The sequence below is a fragment of the Phyllostomus hastatus genome, unplaced genomic scaffold (assembly GCF_019186645.2).
Source record: "Phyllostomus hastatus isolate PE091 unplaced genomic scaffold, TTU_PhHast_1.1 phas_contig_113, whole genome shotgun sequence".
Lineage (NCBI taxonomy): Eukaryota > Metazoa > Chordata > Mammalia > Chiroptera > Phyllostomidae > Phyllostomus > Phyllostomus hastatus.
Window position 1 is genome coordinate 10,101,471 of NW_025333530.1, and position 19,214 is coordinate 10,120,684.

General features: G+C 44.0%; 1 protein-coding gene across 3 annotated transcripts in view; it reads left to right on the plus strand.

The window, feature by feature from the left end:
- ZBTB16 (zinc finger and BTB domain containing 16) overlaps nucleotides 1–19,214 on the plus strand; it is a 189,948-nt gene that overhangs the window by 41,219 nt on the left and 129,515 nt on the right. The gene's annotated exons all lie outside the window — the stretch shown is intronic.

Sequence of the window (19,214 nt, forward strand, 5' to 3'; positions counted from 1 at the left end):
GTGCCTCTGCAGCAATATGAACTCTTCTATAATGATGTGCTTGGGTTAGTAGAAGTTTACGTTTTCTGGTGTATCCCAGGTTGAACATGCATAGAAAACTAGCAACTGACTATGTTCTACTTTTCAGCCCCACAAGAGTTCCTACTTTGAAGGCAGAGATGTTGGAACCAAAATAGAGAGTGGTTTAGAATGGCTTTGCAAATAAATAGCAGGTGTGTCTGGCCTGTGAACTGGGCCTAAAAGCTGGGAAGGATGCAGCTGGTGAAAGACATCAGCCTTCACCTCCAGCACTCAAGATACAGTCATTTCTCACTCTCTCTGGGCCTGGCCATCTCTGCTTTGCTCTTTCTTCCTACCCATCCCCTTCCCAAAGCAGGAAGAGAAAGAAAAGTCCCTTGGAACAGCCTCCAGTCAGCACTGTTACCAGGGTGGAGGGTGAGCAGGCATGGCAGAATGGATTGGTGCTGTTCTGTTGTGTTTGCTGTGCATCCTCAAAAATCTCTCTAAGCATAACCATCGGGTTTACTGAAGGGATGGACCTCCTGGAAGCCAAGAGGTAGGAGACCTTGTGGCCTGAGAACAAGGAGGCCTGGTCCCTGGGAGCAACACTGTGTGGAATTCAGGCCATTTGGTCTCCCAGACAGAGGACTTCATTCTAGCTTCCACCTCACATTTCCACTGAAAAGCCACTGTTGAATGAACATGGACTAATCCATGCTTTCCTGCTTGCTGACACCAACGAGAAAGGTGGTGCCTCTTATCACAGGAACGTTCTTGTAGAGTAATCTCAACCTCCTTGAGTAAGAGGATTGTCTTCTTGGGCATCACAGAGGAATTTGCATTAATGTGTCCCCTGGCAGCCAAGCTTGACTCTTCCTGACCTGTTTTGCCAAGTGAGCTAGCAGCCTTCCCTGTAGCCATCCACCCATCTGGGGAAAGTACATCGGTAAGAAATTAGACCAGTTGGTGTTTTGGCACCTGTTAAGTGGACATAGCAGTGCATTTAGGAAGTTCCTCCTGATAACTAATCTTAGTTTCTCTTGTTGTAATCTGAATATATGTCTCTGATTTTTACAAGCCTGTGAACTGAGGCTGGACAACCCAGAACTCTGAATTAATTCTCTAGTGCCAAACCCTGGGTGTGGCTGTTTTTGGTGCAGGTGACAAGAAACAGGTGTGGCATCTATTTAGGTTTCATTCAGGCAGAGATCTGGCCTCTCTCTGGGTTCCCTTGTTTGTTTATAAACTATGCTGAAATGAGTTTTTCCCCTCCTTTTGCTGCCCTGTCCGTCTCCTCTTATCCTGACAGTCTCATAGGTAAACTTAGAAGACAAATTCTTCTCCAACTGTCACCCAGGGTTCCATAAAAGAGACATTTGGACAGTGGTGCCAGGAGATCCTTGTCTTTGCTCTATGTTAATACAGAGGGATTGGGGTAGCCCAGATCACCAGGGGAAGGCAGTTTTTCTTCATTTAGCTTTTAATTGCTTTCTTTCACTTTATGTATAAAAGATTGTCCATTTAATTAACTTAAGAATGCAATTTCAAAAACACTAATGCTTTACACATGATGGCTTTTAAAATAAAAGTAGCATTCTGATATTGCATACTGCTTTCTTTTCCTCTCCCTCTCCCGCTCCGCACCCCCACTCCTCTACTTGGGTTTAACCTTTACTGGCTGAGGGGTGTTGGGAGGAAAACACGGTCTGAACGGGGGCCTGCCTCAACTTTTCCCTGAGTGAGCTCTCTGCAGTGATGGAGTGGCCACTCCTTTTGAATCATCCTGTCTCGTTGTCCCTTTGCCTTGGCTTGATTCATGGTTGGATTTACCCTCTTTTGAGGTCATGGGGCGCCTACAACTGTTGTTACCTTTTAAAAAACTCATTTGATGGATTATATAGGAAAAAGAGAAAGAAAAGAAAACCCTAACACTTAGCCCTGATTTCCTTTGGCCATTGCATTGGAAGAAGCCTGTAGAAATGGGCCTGGGGGTTGATGATTTCACCGTCTTTTCTGACTGAAAAGAAATCTAGTTTTTTTCTCATTCCTTTTTATTCCCTTACCACCACCAAAAATGTTGTGAATTCCTCATGTTTTTGGTCTGTCTGCTTTTTGATTGGAGGCTCCTGAGAGCACAGAATTTTACCCTTCATACTGGCCCTCATAGTCAAGTCCCCAGTAGACAGGTTTTTGAAAGCACGGTTATTTTGACAAGTTTTATGTTCGCCAGGAGTACACATAGAGGTATGTGCACACGCATTTTGGTGGAAGAGGTTCTGGTGATCACTTTGACTTTGTAGATGAGATAAGGGAAGGGAGCCCCAGAGGAGTCAGTGATTTATTTGCTGGAGGTCTCACTGCTCATGAGGGTCATAGCCTCAATGAGCTGTTTGCCGGGCTAATGGTAGCCTGTGTGGCTAATGCCTTCTTGGATTTTTTCTGGTGGATTATGATCCAGGTCCTAGAAGGGATCTCGAGAGTCATGTGACTCACTCACCTGCCAGGAAGCCTGCTTGTGTGTCTCTCATACTTTGTTTATAATGATGTCCAGGGAAGAGCTCTATGGACCTTGCAGGACATACTATATAACACACTCTGTGTTTAGATGCAGTTCTCTTGATCAGCTCTGCTTTCTCTGCTCTGACCTCCTGGTGATGAAATACTCAGTCATTTAGAGTGAACAAACCTAGTGAGTCTGCCAAGAGAATGTCTGTATTGCGGTGCAGGTCACTTTTCAAAGGGATCCTCTCTCTAACAATGTCTCTGGTCCAAAGGACATGATTTCTGAGTCTACCAAAGGGATTGCAGTGCTAAAAATTTCTACCCTCAAAAACAGTTGCATACAAGTGACTGAACAAGTCTAGAAGTGATTAAAAGAGAGTTTCTTTCCTGTGGTTCGATGTGTAACACTGACTTGTTCTCAGCTGTGTGATGTGGATGTACACATGTGCGTCTTGGGAGAATATACTCCTGATTTTGTACTGTGTTGGTAAAAATGACCTGGGAGGCCGATGTTTCCCAAGGAACAGAGCTCAAGTGAAGGCGCAGAGACAGTGTGCAGTACAACACTGTTTTGGTTTTCTATTCTATTTGGGAAGAGAGATTTTCAAATTAACCTAGAATGAATGGAAAATATAGTGGGAGACGTAAGACTAGAGTTTTAAAAAATCTGCCTTGTAATAAGACCCCTTTTCCACCTCTCTCCTTTAATATTATTATAATTGCTTTGTACTTAAGATGCATTTATTTATAGAAGACAGAGCCAGGGGTTTGAATACTGCTTGTGAGAGGAGAGGCTGATGGGGACCATACGGCCTTATCATTCATTAATTCCTGGGTTCGTTCATTGAGCTATTTAAACTTCTGTGTGTAAGACGGCAGCCCCAGGTGGTCTTTTGGTGCCAGCTTGAGCTCTGAGACCCCAGGCCTTGACAAAGAAGGCACAGAGAGCAGATGAGTGTACTAAATATTTGCAGCCACTAACAAGTGGCCCTGGAGTCTTGCATGCAGGAGCTGGAACACCTATCATCTCCAGCATCTTAGGAATCCTTTTCTTTGTCTTTTTCCATTTTTAAAAAGGGCTGGCGTGAATCAGTAAGACAGCTTTTATTATTGCACAAAGGGTCACAGTATCTGGCTTTCAGAGTGGAATCAATGTCCATGTGCTTATTCATGACTCTTCTTAGCCATGGCTGTCTGTTGTCTGTTCTGGAAGAAGTTCTGTAGCATCATGAGCTCATCTTCCCCTCTTGATTCCCCTTCTCCACTGAACTCTTTAAAAAAATAAAAGATGCACTTCTGACCAAGATGGAGGCATAGGTGGATGCACCGTACCTCCACGCACAACCAAGATGGGAACAACAACAATTTAGAGGCAGAATAACACCCAGAACTGACAGAAAATTTATCTGAATGGAAGTCAGACAGCCAAGAAGTTGAAATAGACCCGTTCATCCAGACCGGTGGGAGGGGCGGAGTCGAGCAGCCCGAACAGATTGCCTCGCGGAGAACAGGGAGAACTAGGTACATAAGACAGCCGGGGGCGTGAAAGGTATCTGGGGTGCACAAGATCACAGCAGGTGGACCCTGAGTATGCAAGGGGCAACTGGCAGACCCAGTGAGGCAGTGATTGTGGATCAGGGCAGAGCGCACAACCTAGGATCCCAGGGAAGGGACTGAGGTCACACGGAAAACGGAGCTACCGCCATTGTTTCTTCTCGACCCCGCCCTCACATACAAGGTCACAATCTAGTGACTGGGGTGCCCAGCCATGGTGAACACCTAAGGCTCCGCCCCTCACTGTAACAGGAGTGACCAGACCAAAAAAAAAAACAGAGAGAGAAAGATGGCTCAAACAGAAGAACAAATCAGTGCTCCAGAACTCATCCTATGGAGCCACCAAGAGATAGCTAACCTATCAGATGCACAGTTCCAAACACTGGTGATCAGGGAGCTCACAGAATTGGTTGCTTTTGGTCACAAATTAGATGAACAAATGCAGGTTACCATAAAAGAAATTAAGGAAAATGTGCAGGGAACCAATAGTGATGGGAAGGAAACTGGGACTCAAAACAATAGAGTGGACCAGAAGGAAGAAAGAAACAACCAAACAAGAAAGAATGGAGAAATAAGAATTCAAAAAAATGAGGAGAAGCTTAGGAACCTCCAGAACATCTTTAAACATTCCAACATCCGAATTATAGGGGTACCAGAAGGGGAAGAGGAAGAGCAACAGATTGAAAATGTATTTAAACAAATAATAAAGGAGAACTTCCCCGATCTGGCAAAGGAAATAGACTTCCAGGAAGTCTAGGAAGCTCAGAGAGTCCCAAAGAAGTTGGACCCAAGAAGAAACACAACAAGGCAAATCATAATTACATTAGCCAAGGTAAAAATGAAGGACAGAATCCTAGAAGCAGCAAGAGATAAGGGGACAGTAACCTGCAAAGAAGTTCCCATCAGACTATCAGCTGATTTCTGAAAAGAGACCTTGCAGACAAAAAGGGGCTGGAAAGAAGTATTCCAAGTCATAAAAGACAAGGACCTACATCCCAGATTACTCTATCCAGCAAAGCTTTCATTTAGAATGGAAGGGCAGATAAAGTGCTTCTCAGATAAGGTCAAGTTAAAGGAGTTCATCATCACCAAGCCCTTATTTTATGAAAGGTTAAAGGGACTTATCTAAGAAAAGAAGATAAAGAAAAAACATGTATAGTAAAAGGACAGCAAACTCACAATTATTAACAATCACACCTAAAGCAAAACCAAAAGAAACTAAGCAAACAACTAGAACAGGAACAGAACCACAGAAATGGACATCACATGGAGGGTTAGCAACAGGGGAGTGGGAGGAGGAGAGAGGAAGAAAAGGTACAGAGAATAAGTAGCATAGATGGTAGGTAGAAAATAGACAGGGGGACAGGCAAGACAGGCCTGAATAGTATGGGAAATGTAGAAGCTAAAGAACTTATGACACATGGACATGAACTGAAGGGGGGAATGTGGGTGGGAGAGGGTGTACAAGGATGGAGGGGAGTGAAGGGAGGAAATGGGACAACTATAATAGCATAATCAATAAAATATATTTAAAAATAAAAAAATAAATGATGTTTTATTAGGAAATTGCCAGGAGGAGTTGATGAGGATAAATGGCATGGAGGAGGTGGCTCCCGTGGGTGGACCACCTATAGTGCGGCAAGCTCTAAGCCCTAAGCTCAGCATTGGTCCACATTTCCTCATTCAATCCTCAGGACAGGCCTTTGGCATCCTGGTGTTAGAGATGAGCAACCTCATTTAGATGCATGAGAAGTTCAAAGAGGTTAGATATTTAGTCCATGCTTTTATGTTAGGTAGCTGGAAATCAAACCCAGGGCTGTCTAATTGCTTAGTCTGTGCTCTTAATGCCTTCTTGGATTTTTCTCTTGATACTGGGATAGGCCTGCTTCAGCGCTGATGAGTAGACAGGGATACCCAGTCAGGACTGGCTTCACCAAATTGGTTATGCCTGCCTTCTGTATTTGCTTCTTCAGTGGGTCAGTCCCATGTGGGGACTGGAGATGGGACACATGGGGTCCTAACCCATCATAGACTTCATTGAATTGAGACCTGGTGCTGTGGGAGGCAAGGCTTTGGGAGGAACTAAGTGGAGGAAGGGAAGCAACTCCTGGTCTTTGAGATATCTGTTTCTTCTAGTGGAAGTCCTGTTGGCCTTTCAGCAGCCCTCTGTTTGAATGTGGCAGTTGTCTAAGACAGTTTGTCCCAGTGCTGGCGAGTCTGGAAAATGCTGGTTCCCCAGAAGTAATAGCTGGTCTGTGGCGAGTGAGATTGGGTCTTTGCACCTTGAGGTGTGACATCTGTGGCTAAGCCAGATCTTTGGCTGGATAGAAAATGCCTGTAGCTTTCCCTGGCATCCTAGACCCCTGAAGCACGCCCTCTCCCCCACGCCCTGGTGCTGCTCACTCTTAGAGAGATCTGGGGGTTAATGGAGTTCCCTAAGGCTGGAGTTGGGAGCCCGGAGAGGCCCAGATGTTTTGCATAGGTTTTTCCATTGCCCTGATCAGGAATGTATTCCCTTAGGACAGGTTATGGCCTGGAAGTGAGCCTAATATAAACATCCTTGCTGAGGCCAGCCCCTTTAATCAAATGGAAATTGGTTTGGGATAAGTGGGCTTGGAGGTGGGGGGAGGGAGGAAAAAAGAATAGAAGGAAGGGGAGAGATTTATCAATTGAATTAAAGCAGTGGAGATGGGGTTGTATGGGGGAGCAGTGGAGGACTGTTCTCCCAGTGAGTTCTTGGGCAATGCAGGGCAGAAACTGGCTTCTGGTGTTGGTGTAGAGCAGACCTGGCAGGCACCCTGGGGAGACTTGGTTCTCTTAGACAGTGTGGTAGGTATTTGAGGGAAGATGTGGAAGTGATGGTTTAGCTGACAGGTGGGCAGAGCAGTGAGGGAAACTGAGGTGTTCAGGAAGAGCCAGGACTTGGGGAAAGAGCTGGTGTGGGCCACACAAAGACTTCTGGAAGGTGCCTACTAATTTAATTACTTCGGTGGCCTTCAACATTATATTCAACGTTGCACTACTTTGATACACTGTTTTGTGGGAACTAGACACCAGACGTAGACTGTGGGAGAGTGATGTGTGTATGAGTGTGATGGGGTGCTCAGGACTCTTGGTGAGCACCTGGGCATCACAGAGAGGCTGGCCCTCTTCACTGTGTCTGCATCCCCTTTTGCTCTCCTTTGAGAGGCTCAGGCTTTCTGGGAGATTCTGGGTACTTCACCCAGACCTGAAGGTAGAAGATTGGGCATAAAGCACTCTTCTGCAGCAATTTATGTGCTCACCAAAGCAATAATCCAGGTTGCCAAAGGAAAATTACATGTTGCTAATCTGACTTGGATAGCTTTCTCTTTGTGGGGGAGTTTAGGTGCACTCCAAGCAAAGCCAGAGTAGCCACTTGTACCCATCTAGTAAACTTTTGGAGACTTTTGTGTGAAGCTGGTTTAAAAGTGTTGGCAGAGATGCCAAGACTGGTGTGTTGGTTTCAACTGGTGCAGATTCTAGGAACGAGGGTCGAGCGTCAGGGAAGGGCCAGGGAGGCAGTACGAACCTTTCTAATCTGACATCCTGGAATGGTGAATGAGTCAAGGACAGGGAAGATGTAAACTCTTTAGTTTGCCTTCAGGATGCAGGATCTAATCTAAACATGATTAAGCTGATCTGATTTTATAGATTGGAATTTCTGAGTGATAGAAACTGGTGAGGTTAATGTGAAATATTTACTTAATAAAAAGCCTCATTACCTGATGCTGAAGGGGAGGAGAAAAAAAGTTTCTTGGTAACATGCCTGATCTTTCAGAAATGAAGTTGGGTTCAAGTTTTCTTGGTAAAAACTGAATTCTGTGATCTTGTTTTTACACATGCTGTGCTTAAATATTAACACCAATTGAGCAAATTGCCTTTTAACTGCCTTTATTTGCTTTCATTAACAGTATAATTTAAAAGCTCAAGAATTTGCATGGAACCTGTTGTGCATGTTGGGGGTGGCTATTCATAAATTAATTAATCGTGAGAACATTATCTTTAAGGAAGGTCATGAAACATGAGCATCGTTTCTGAAAGGCGGCGACACTTTTGCTGTTTCTTGTGGACTTGATGTACTTTTGGCTTAGAGATCTGGGTTTGTGTGTGTGTGTGCGTGTGTAATAACTTGGCTGGATCAAGAAAAATTTTAATGACTGGACATGTTTTAAGTTAAGTTGAGTGAACCTAATTATACTGTAGTTTCCAGAGAGCTAAAGGCAGTACCATTGGTATTTAAGCACTAGTTTAAAAATTAAAACCAACCTATGTAATTGGCTGTGTTCCTTAGATTGGTTATCTTCTCCCTCTCCATCTCTGACCTGCTTCACCCCCTTCCCTCTCTCCCTTTCATTTCCTCACCAACAAGGAGTGGAAAGAGAGGGAGGAGCTGGCCGGTGCTGCCAACCACAGACTGTTCTTCCAGTGTGTGACATTAACTGCATTGTCCTTTCATGAAAGGACTCCGAATATATGAAAAGGTTCCAGAATGAGTTCACCGAAATCAGTTGCTTCCTTCTGTACAGATGTTTTTGTGGTTTGGAACCTCAGCCAAGGCAAACATCATGAGTGAGATCCAGAGACCACCGTGTCCTCTGAAGCACTGGAAGTTCCTCTGGGAGTTACTTTACACATGCTATTCTGACACCTCTGTTTCGACAGCACTTCAGCCCTTCATGCTCTTTCCGTCTCCGGTGCGATTGGTTTGTTGTGGGTGGTTTTCCTAATTAATTTAATCTGTGGTCTAGTTTTTCAGGGCCCATGGATGCCAGATGCTGAATTTATTTATCTCTAGTGTTTTTGTTGGCTACTGTTGAGCACATTTTCTCTTTCCTTTTTACCCTCTCTGTTCTTTTCTGAGGCTTCCAGACCCACATCAATAAAGGAAGGATCTCTCTCTAGTGAGCACTTATCAGGTGTGCTTTCTTGGATGTATCTGGGGAGAAGTATATGTTTTAAATTATAGAATATATACTTTTTAAAGTCATATAAAAACCCACAGTATACAGAGGAAAAAAGGTGAATAAACTTTACATAAAAATTTAATACATTTTGCTTGTTTTTTTGTTGGGTCTTTGTGTTTTCCTCATATAGTTTTTTTGGCTCTCTTTGTTTACGAATCATAAATATTAACGCTTTACCAGTCAGATGTGTAGAAAATATTTTCCCCAGGCTATCATTTGCCTAATAATTCTGATTATGGTTCTTTTTATCATAGGATATTTTTATAATTTATTCAATTTTAAAGTGTCACAATGATATCTGTAGAATGGATAGTATAAAGCCTTTAATGGCCATATTTTACAGTTTGAATTTGGGAAGAATATTCATAAAGTTGAGAGAGAAAGAAGAGGAAAGAATGAATGATATTTTAGGAAGATTGATTTTTTTTCCTTGTAAAGAAGTTCACTGTCTTCTGAGAACCCAATTCTTTTCTCTAAGGGGATTATCGTTCTGGGGCTTTTAGCATGTATTTGCAGCACACAGATTTTTCTATTCTGAAGAGACTTACCCTAAGAGTTATCTGTCCACAGAAAACAGCCTTATCCTGTTCTTTCTGCAGTCCTTCCCAGACCTAGTTGAAATGGAAACTCCATAAAGGCATCCCTATTTCCATATACTTCATTTTTACCCCTCAAAGCTTTCTAGCTCATGGCAGAAACACTTCTGCATGTCTAACTTTCCTTCTTTGAGTTTCTCTAGAGAGCGAAGACCTTGTCATTCTGTCTTACTCTTCTTTGAATTCCCTACGGTCTTTAGCAGTCAGTGTGCAATAACCATTTATGAATAGGTAGTGTACCAGACGATCAGCTCCCATACATTTCTATATTCTACAGACTCTTCTGAAACCACAACATCCTTCAAAAGAGGTGTTTGGGGTCTTGAAGTCCAGCATTGCATGTATTTTGCATAAATAAGGTTGACTTTGTCTTAGAAACTAGTTTGAAGAACAAAGGGGAGAGAACCCGGGAAAAGGAATTCCAGAGCTGTTAGCATGGGTCTCAGGATATTCCCAATCTAAAATGCATTTGACCATGACCTTTTCTCAGAGTGAGTTGGTGGCAGCTTATTCAGCAGTTATTTATTGAATGCCTGACACATGTTTTGCTTTGAGTGAGATGATGTAGCACAAATACAAGTAAGTCATGATCTTTGCTCTTGTGAAGTATTCCATAGTTTGGGCTTTGTTCAGGAAAAGGGGTTTAAAAAATTCACACATTCTGTAAATGACTCTTCCATGTTATCCCTTGTTCTATTTGGATTACCCATCCTTTCATGTCCTCTTCCTGCATGAAGCTGGTTGGGCTGTCCCTTTTTTAAAAAAAATATTTTATATATTTTATTTTTAGAGAGAGGGGAAGGGAGGGAGAAAGACAGAGAGAGAAACATCAATGTGTGGTTGCCTCTCACACGCCCCCTACTGGGGACCTGGCCTGCAACCCCAGGCATGTGCCCTGACAGGAAATCCAACCAGTGACCCTTTGGTTTGCAGGCTGGCGCTCAATCCATTGAGCCATACCAGGCAGAGCTGGGGCTGTCCTTTTTAAGACCAACTGTACTGAGTTTTTTGGGGGCAGCCATAAGTTAACTGTGTAGCCATCCAGTTAGTTTTTAGCTGAAACCTAGCATCTCCTGTTTTATTTGTGTATTCATTCATTCATTCAGTCAGTCAGTCAGTCAGTCATTCAACAGAAAGTTGTTTAATCAATTTTGGCTAGCTTAGTCAAGTTTTAAGTACATAAGCTCCCACTCTTTTTCTATTACAATGCTGATTTATTAATGGAAATAAGGATGACAAGGATAAAATTGTTACTGAATACCTCATCCCATGAAATGTCTTATAACCTCCAGGTGACTCAGTAGAAATAGTACTATTTTTGTCTTCATGACTTATTTTTAGGAAATAAGTAAAAACACTTGGGTTTTTCTCTTAGGGTTCTAGAATAACCTATATGGAGATGATTTCTGGAGAGTATGTCCCTGATTCTCAGCACGATATCTGCCACAAAGTAGGGGACCAAGAAATGTTTGCTAGAACAGAATAGTGGATGAAGACTGGAGGTAGGAAAATGATGAGAGAAGTGACTTTGGGGTGAAGGGATGGCAGGGAAATGTGATTGGGGAGGGACATATGGGGGCTTCAGCGTGTATGGGTGGTTCATGGTGATACATATAAGACCCTTTGATTTTCTGAAATATTTAACAAATTTCTTACTATTTTCTCACCTGATTGATCGGTGTCTTTGCTGCTGAGCTCCTTTCTGCCTTAGCACTATAGAGGGAGCGTATTTAAGCTGCAGTGTTTGTTAAAAAAATTTGCTTCAGTTCTCATCAGACTTCTTTCTAGCAACAGAACATATGTTACTTTTCAGTACATGGGACAGAAGTCAGGGTAGAAGTTAAGGTGGTCCCTGGAATGTTCCAGACCTGAGCAACAGGGACACGGAAATAAAGACCTCAGGAACTCAGGTCCCTCCCTCTGTTCTCTTTCTTCTTTTGTTTAGGGGGAGGTAGGAGAGCGCCGTATAAGGATGAAATATCGCTGTAAACCTATAGATACCCATTTAATTTCTCTATCTTCACCTGAGGAGCTGAAGTGTTTCCCACCTCTGGGAAAAACCTTCTGGAGAAAGGAACCATTGCTTCTATATGTAGATGTGCCCGGAGTAGAGAGGGAGTGCATCCTCAGCACAGTTCTAAGTGTTTGGGGTCTGTCACCTCTCCAGAGGTCAAAGGTGAGATAGACTTTTTGTTGGTGTTGTTTTCCTCCACACTCTTTTCTTTTTTAACTCCCTTTTCTTGTTATCTCAGTTTCCAAACATCAGCTTTGATGTCTTTTGTTGGGACTTCAAGGGGACTTTTAGCACATGGGCAGGTGTTGGTTTTAGTGAGCAGGCGAGAGAGTCCCACATTCTTCCAGGGAGAGGAGTGGGTCCCATACATTCCTCCCATGCCTCTGCGCCTGGAGCAGCCCCAGGCTGCGCTCATTCAGTGGGAGAGTCCCTGAGGCCAGGAGGCTTCCTCCCGGGCAATGGGCCTGTGGAGGGCAGGCTGTCTCCGATGGGGTGGTGGGGTGTGCACCAGGACTTTCTCCTGGGGTTTTTAAAGCCTGTTTGGAGGGATCTGTCTTCCTTCAGAGCTGCTGAGGAGAGGTCTAACAGCCATATATTAAGGGTCTCATTAATCAAAGACACTTCCACTGCCCCTTTATAGAAACACAACTGCTTTGGCCGTCCTCTTCTGACAGCCCGCTCATTCGTCTTTCCTGGAGGAGTGGGGAGCAGAAGGATCGCCACCCCGGCTCCCTGCACCACATGTGTGCTCGCAGGGCACTGTCGCATTCTCCTTCAGTGCAGTGGGCTGCAGCCACATCCACTCAGCCAGGGACTGAGACTACTGAAAGTAGACACTGGAGATGGGCTTATATGGTCTTCTTCTTCTTCTTCTTCTTCTTCTTCTTCTTCTTTTTTTTTGCCAAGAACGTTTTCACTTCTCACCCTTAGCCTCAAGGTTTGCTGAAATTGGGGGCAGAAAGTTCAAGAAGAAAGAAGTGAGTGTGGATGCATGCATTTAAGTATGTTCAATAGACTTTCTAGGTGAAGTGAAGGGTGATGGGACATTAATACTTAGGAGCCAGTGACCTGAAATGGTACAGTCTTCCTTTTCAGCTTTGCTGAACTTCTCCTCGATCTTAGGTCGGAATCTGACCTTCTGTAACCCTTTGCTCAGAAGATATTTGTGCATTTGGAAACCTCTCAGGGCCTCCTAAGTAGGTAATTGAGCAGTGTGTGTGTGTGTGTAGTAACTTTGAACTCACTTTATTCAGTTCATTAGGTATTTACTGAATATCTACTAGATGTGTTTGGCTCAGTTGAGAAGTAGTCATGAGGCATAGCTCTTTTCCTAGCTCTTAATTTGGGGATAGTGCTAATACACAAATGGCTATATTGAAAGATAGACTACAGCATGTTCCCTAAGACTATTAGAAAATACATTGGAAGCTCCAAGAAGGGTGTGATCATATCTGACTGATTGATTCAATAAGTATTTATTGAGTCCTACTATGTACCAGACAGTGGGGATACAGAAAGCCAAAGACATGGTCCTTACCCCCAAGAATCATATATGCTAATGAGGGAGGCAAATACAGTTTAATAAAGGTGGTAATAAAGTGAAGAGCATGTATAGTGAGAAGTGGAGGTTAAGCAGTGATTGGCCATGCTTTGGAAGGGGCTGCAGATAAGACTTAGCTGAGAAGGTGACATCTGGGCAGGGTTTTGAAAGCTGAGAGATCACTGGTTAGTCACGAGGGAGAGGCATTCCAGGTAGAAGAAACAGCTTGTGCAAAGGCCCAGGAGAAGAGGACCAGAGAATTGCAGGTTGTTTGTTTTCACTAGAGCTTGAGATGATTGAAGAAGTAGGGAGACCTGATAGTTGGAGGCGACACTGAATCTATTATGAAGGTTTTGCTTGCTCAGAAAAGAGACCTAAATTTTATTTTGTACATTTGGGCAAGATGTTGAAAGAATTTCTTCAGGTGAGTCAAATAATAAGTATTTGACTTATTTGCAGAAAGAGCACTCCAAGTGTGGGATTGAGGATGGCTACGTGGGAGTCACCCTGGAGTCAGGTGCAGTGCTGAGCGGCCTGTCAGTGGTTTGGGTGAGAAGTGATTTGGGCTGTATTTTATCAGTAGCAAAGGAAGTGGAGAGGGAGGGGTAGATTGCAGGGGTGAAATGGTTAGGTCTTATTGATTGTGGGTGATCACGAGGAAGCAGTTGAGATAGACCCCTAAGTTTTGGCTCGGACACTGGGGGATGGAATATAAAAAGTTCTGTGAGGAAAATCATTGAGTTTATGTTTTGTACATGCTGTTTGAGGTGATCTTGGAAAAACTATGTAGAGAGGTGGTCTGTGTATTTCTAATGGGTCAGAGCTATTTTGACAAGCAGAAGTTGTCTGTATACTAATTCTGTTGCATTCATTGACTTTTGATGACATTTTAGAGTGTACAAGAATCAGGAGTATCTTAATTCCGTAGCAGAACAAAGTATTTATGGAGTCCCTGAATAATGAAAAGTGTTTTCATCAAAGACCTTTATTTATGTGTGTGCTGACATCTGGGGAGCAGAGGTAGATATTTCTCTTAGGTCTGGATTTTGGGGCCATGAACTCTTCCCTCACTCCTGATTAAATCCTTTGTAGTGAGTGACTGATGAAATCATGACTCTATGAAATTTTAATACTTGGCTGTGTGGACAAAACTGAATTTATCCTAGGACCCCAGGCATGTAACTGAAATTAGCATGTTGAACTTATTGCATATTTGATTATGTACAAAATTCACAGGATCTGGAGGAAGGAGTCTTAGAGTTTTGGGGAAGATTTGTTGTCTTTGGTAGTCTTGACTAATTCTCAAATGTACAGCGTGGCATCTTAGAACTTGGAGATCACACAGCTAGTTTACCTGAGCAAACTTAGGTCCTGAGAATTGAAGTGACTGGAACGTTGGCCCCTTGCTTCATAGTCCATTTCTTCTTTCTTCGCCTAGGACAACAGGTTAAAGAGAATCAATCTCTAGTGAGGGGATAGGAAGAGAAAGTTTCTAATTAAAGGAGGGTCTGGTGCGTGTCCATGATGAAGCAGAGTATTCTGGTTCTCATGATGTTATTTATCTCAAAGTAACAAACTCTTTGGAGCAGCAAAGAATAGGGGATGCACAGATTGCTCAGATATTTCAGGTTGACCTTTGTGGTGTATGTGAGTGAATGAGTGACGACAATGTGTGTGTGTGTGTGTGTGTGTGTGTGTGTGCATGCCAAATGTGTGAGTGTTGAGAGTGTGTGTGTGTGTGTGATAAAGTCTGTGTATGAGTGTGAATAAGTGTGAGAGTGTGTGAAAATGCATGTGTGTACAGGTTCATTCTTCACCACAGTCTTCCCCTTTGGGAACCCTGGATTTCCTGTGAAGGATGCCTATTAAGGATCCTTTAGTTCAACAACCATTGCTTTTCTGAATGATGCACAAGTTCCTCTCCCTGTGAAGCTACAGAGAGAGAACATTAACAGGCGCTGTATTTGTGTGTGGGGTGTGGGACCCAGCAGTTGAGAGTTGGGCAGCGGGGTGGAGGACTTCTGTCGGCTTCACTGGGATAGTTTGGGTTTCTGCAGTGAGGGGGAGTGTGGTTTTTACGGCAACAGTTCTCTTGTGAGCACTTCTGCCATGTCCTCCTTCTGTTGGTGCTTTAAAAGCCAGAGTTTATGTAATCTTCACAACAGGATTGTGGTAAGTATCATAAATCAGAGTACAGGCAATAAATTGAAGCTCAGAGTGGTTAGGTACCTTGCCCAGAGTCACATAGCTAGGAAGCAGTGGAGCTGGGTCCTTACCCTGACACCCAGCCTTTCCCGCTTTCTTGGATGCTGCTAGTGAGGAATGTTCTTATTTCTGGGGTTGTTCACTCTGGTGTGAGAAGCACCTGTCTCTGGAGGAAGAATTTCTCCGAAGAAAGCTTACAGAGTTTCCTCTAATGGTTATAGGAAGGGCAGAGTCCTGTGGACACAGACAGTTGGAGGATCTGGGAGGCAGAGAAATGAGCAAGGCAGCCTCTTGAGGGCTTTCCAGGAGGAATAGTGTAAAAGGAAAGGTGGGCTTTATATCCAATCACTTAGAGGCACTTGAGGCCAGCAAGAGTCTTTCCCAGGGGCCAGGGAGCCTGTTGCCCAGCTTCACCCCTCAGGCCTCTGTTTCTGATGTTCTCTCAGGACTCTGGGGGCAGAGCCAGCGCCTGTAATGAATGGGGACAAGGTGCAGGGCAGCACGTGGGGAGCAGGGCGTGAAGAAGCAGGCTCTCTGCTTCCACCAGCCTTTGTTTCAGCTCTCACGGCTTCATTCATCTGGCACTCCTTTTCCCCCACTGTTTCACAACATCTCCTTTTCTTCAGTCCATTTTGTATCTCGTCCTTTAAAACTGAGTTCTCTCTGTACCTAAAAGTTGCTGTCTTCTGAAATGAGAAAAAGTTCTCTTCTCTTTTGTTCCATTTTCTGCCCCTGCTTTCCCTCTTGACACCAGCTCTGCATTCACCCCAGGGAACCACTGAGTTTGGGTTCCTTTGCCTGCTTTCTCTACATTGCTTTGGGTGCTTTATTTATTCAGCTCGATCACAAGCTGCAAAGAGTGGCAGTATCCTGTTAAAAGTCTAGCCAGGGCCTTCCCAGGGACGTGGAGGCCTTGTCTGAGTCTCTAGATTATAGCCTTGGCAATTGGTCTGCCATTGGGGTGAAGTGCTGGGAGTTGAACAAAAAAGGTGAAGAGAGGAAGAGCGAACCTAGACCCTAGGGTCCCTGTCTCCTCATGTGTGTTTGTCTCTAAATCTTCTGCTGTCCCTCTGGACTCTTCCCTCTTCTGGGAATTCATGTAGCCTTAGCCTCTCCCAGATGGCACCTCCTCCAACATGCCCTTGTCAGGGAGACAATCTCCACAGGTTAATGGTTGGGAAAATAGGGCCAGTCCGGGTGCCCAGTTGCAGTTCTTGGGTCCTGGGAAATCCTCCCCAACCCACATTCAGAGAAACCTGAGGATTGTTGGGAGTCTTAGGTACAAAATGTTGTCCAGATCCCACTTTCCTGGTGAGGAAGCTCTTCCATTCATGTTCTAGGACACATTTAACACTAATTCTCTCTGGTAAACATATATGATTTGTAGCACTGGCTAATTTTTATGCTATAAAGCCTCCAACCATGGCTGATTTCCAACTGCCAGTGTGACATTGCTGAAGACAGAGTTGGGGAGAGGTACTTACCAAGCTGCGGCTGGTTCCCAGGCACCACAGCTTCCGAGCAGGCACTGAAATACAGGCAACCCCAGTTAGGCTCCAGAGTGAAGGTCTTATCCTTGGTTGGGCTGCAGTAACATGAGGAGGCTATTTCCTCCTCAAACCCAAACATGAACTCCATGGCCCTGTTCTTTGTCTTTGCTCTTCCTGTGTGTGGTTCTTGATTCTTGCTAGTGCCATGGGTATTAAGTAAGAATACTGTGTACATTACTGTCATTTGTTGAAAACTTACGTACATTATTTCATCAAATCTTTGCAATGATCCCATGAAATATAGGGACTGTGATTATCTCCATTTTACAGATGAGGAAACAGACACAGAATGGTAAGTAACTTGCTCGAGGTTACATAGCCTCTAAGTATAGAGCCAGAATTTGGAGCCAGGATTGTCTGATCCCAGATCCCAAACCTTCACCCACTCTATTATACTGTCAGTTTTATAACGTTTCACAGATGTCTCTACATTTAAATTTACACCCAAGAAAGGGTCCTCTAGCAAAACCTTAGCTCCTGATGGCAACTCTTCACTTTGGATTTTTGGGATAGATTCTGTGAGATGTGAGGTGTTATGACCCTGTCTTTGGTCAATTTGGTTGCAAGGAACTGGCTGTCCTCTCAGACACTTCCTGAGCCCCAAGCTTGCAGACTTTACCGAGGACTGGGATGGCTGCATTCTTCTTAGACTCTGGGTTTTCCTGTTCCAAAAATGGTGATTTCTATAGCAACCATTTATTGTAACAGATGTGTGCCTGGTATGGTTGGCAGAGGGTGGGATCAGAAATGGAAATGGCCTTTTATTCTTCACGTGCTACATGCACAGCCTGTATGAGAGGCACAGCAGAGGGAAACATGGCCTCCTTAGAATTGGTATAAATCTGTGGCCCAGCAAGGAGGTAATTGTTTCAGACTGGTTTTGGTCTGGAGCTTGAATTGGGCTGTCTTTGGTTCCTGGTTCTTTAAGGAACATTTTTGGCAGATGTACCCATTGGGTTCAGTTCACTGGTTTCTGTAGAATGTGGACATTTGCTGTGGAGGGTAAGGCAGTTAAATAAACATGGAGAAGACAGTGTTGGCTCTTAAAGATCTCAAAGTCTACATTCATGTGTATTACTCAGAGCGCTTATGGTTGTAAATAAAAATAATCTGTGCCCAGCTTAAGCTGAATAAGAGAATTTGCTGTCATTATATGGGAGTGTTTCATGGAGCCAAGGGGCAGGCACACAGTGCAACTTTGGAAGGCGAGTGAAGGGACCTAAGAACTAGCTGTTAGAAACTCAGGCAGGCTGCCCTTTCTTTTTCTCATCCTTCCTCCTGTCAGTGCATCTACTTTTATTTTCATCTCTGCAGACATGAGTCTAAAAATGATGACCCCAGGACTCTCAGGTTTACATGTGACAAGAACAGATTGAACTTTGCCTGTGTATACCCCAAGTTCTAGAAGAGAAGGAACCTGTCTGATGAAGCTTATATAGGTGTCTGCCCTTGTCCAGTCACTCATAGAAGGCTCTTTGGTGAGGGCCCTGTCTTAGCTTGGGCTGCCAGAACAAAGTACCACAGGCTGGATGGCTTGGACAACAGAATTTATTTCTCATGATTCTGGAGATTGGAAAGTCCAAGATCAATATCCAGCATAGTCTGGATGTAGTGAAGACTGTCTTGCAGGCTTGCAGATGGCTGCCTTCCTGCTGTGTCCTCATGGCTGGCGGCGGGGGCTCAGGGGATAGGGTGGGGGTGGGGGAGTACATGTACACAGTTCCCTGGTGTCTCTTCTTATAGGGACACTCACCATAGGTGGGTCAGGACATCACCTTTATGACCTCATTTAACCTTAATTATCTTACCTCTTGAATATAGTCACACTGGGCATTAGGTCTTCAACGTATTAATTTAGGGGAGACACAGTATAGCCCATAGCAGTGCTATAGTATAAAATGGCTGCTGGGACTCACCCTTGAGTCCTGTGGATTGAAAGGGGGCCCCCAGGAGGTGGGAAGGCAGAACACAATGCCAGGATGATCCTGCATGCCAGATCAGAGTCTGAACTGTGTTGTTGATGCACTGTGTTTGGGGTGAATGGCTCTGCTGTGTATGATATGTATGTATGTGTGTATGTGTGTCTATATGTGTGCATGTGTGTGTGTATAAATCAGATGATGAATGTATTTTTAAACCTGGAACTCATGAACCACGTATTATTTCTAAGTTAGGAATCAAAACATGAATAATGTCAGCAGGGTTTCAGCCAATGAATTCTGCTTTTAAAATCACTTTTCTGTGGGGAGATGGTCAGGGGTGATAGAG